The 1,378-nt window shown below is 37.4% G+C and overlaps 1 long non-coding RNA gene across 1 annotated transcript; it reads left to right on the plus strand.

Annotated features, from left to right (window-relative positions):
- The first annotated feature begins 373 nt into the window (after window positions 1–373).
- On the plus strand, window positions 374–1,066 carry LOC145072649 (uncharacterized). The gene is made up of 3 exons (XR_013691085.1): window positions 374–599; window positions 721–790; window positions 904–1,066. It is a non-coding gene; the product is annotated as an uncharacterized LOC145072649 (long non-coding RNA).
- Window positions 1,067–1,378: the final 312 nt, after the last annotated feature.

Here is a 1,378-nt window from a genome sequence, read left to right on the forward strand (position 1 = left end):
GGATTTGAGTCCAACAGAGAAAAGGGGAAGGTGAAGGGAGGCTGCCACCGTTGAAATCTCGCTGGAGGTCGCCAGCAACCCCCAATCGGCGTCGTCGGAGCCCCGTCAGAGGAATGTAGTCGCTGGAAAACATGGAGTGGCGGTGGAAGGTGGGTGTTGTTGCTTGGAAGTTTAGATTAGGTAAGAAACCTCTTCTCTTTCGATCTATCTCTTTTTCCTCTTGATTCTTTACCGAGAGCCACCACCATTGTCGTCGGTGCTCACTCAATCGCCACCGCACGTCGCTGTGGGTTGTGTTTTGCTTCCTTAATAGTTCTTGAAGTTTAAGTAATCAAATCTTTATTTTTCTTTTCCGGGTAAAGAAATCTTTATTTTTCTTTTCTGGGTAAAGAAGAGAAAGTTCCGAGTTGTTCTGATGAATCTCCGACGATGCTTCGAGGTGATTAACTCTTTCTTGCGGACTCAATGTGAAGGGATACCGCCAGATTATTGGTGAAGCTCATTTTATCTCTGATCCATTGTATCACAGTGAGGAGTTGAATAGAAGCAAGTTCAATTCCATGATTAATGTGTATTTTGAGACACTAAAGGATCATGAGGTTTGTATACACTGATTTGAAACACTAAAATCCATAAGTTTTTTCACAACTGGAAGCTGTCTTACTTTAAATTCTATTTAAGTTTTCACAAAAATCAATTGTCTTTTTATTGTTTTATCAGAAAAAGAAGAAAATAGTAGAACCGACTGCTACAAAACCCGTAAAGGGTCCCTCACATGGTAACTTGTAAGGTGTGAACATAACATAATATTTTCCATTTCAAACATTGTATTATTGTATTTGTTTCATCTTTTACTCCGTAAATTATTTGCCTCATAACATACATTTTGAAATTTGTATCTAGGATAATGGAAAAGGAATGCCCCATGATGCTATCCCCAATATGTCTGGACGAGGTTTAGTTATTTAATATATATCCCCATAAATAAATTGTAGTTAAAGCTTCTCTCTGTAGCATTGTCTCGAGGTGAGCAAAAACCGAACCGTAAACCGAAAAACTGCAAAATAACCGAAAAATCGAAACCGAACATATAACCGACAGTGCGGTTTTAGAAATTCAAAAAAACCGCAACTTTACAGTGCGGTGCGGTTTTATATTTCAGAAAACCGCAAAATAACCGAACCGCACCGCAATATTAAAGTATTATTAATATTATTAATTAAATATATATATTTTATATTTTTTAATCAAAATACATGTCCAAAAAGAAAAGGCTCTATCCAGACTTCCAGTTCTTTCACAATGTTTTTTTCATTCAAGTTGTGTTTTCTAAAAAGCCCTAGCCTCTGTTTTGGCGATTGGAGCAACCAACAATTGA

This window comes from Lactuca serriola, chromosome 1 (assembly GCF_051521515.1).
Source record: "Lactuca serriola cultivar US96UC23 chromosome 1, Lser_US96UC23_V15, whole genome shotgun sequence".
NCBI classification, from domain to species: domain Eukaryota; kingdom Viridiplantae; phylum Streptophyta; class Magnoliopsida; order Asterales; family Asteraceae; genus Lactuca; species Lactuca serriola.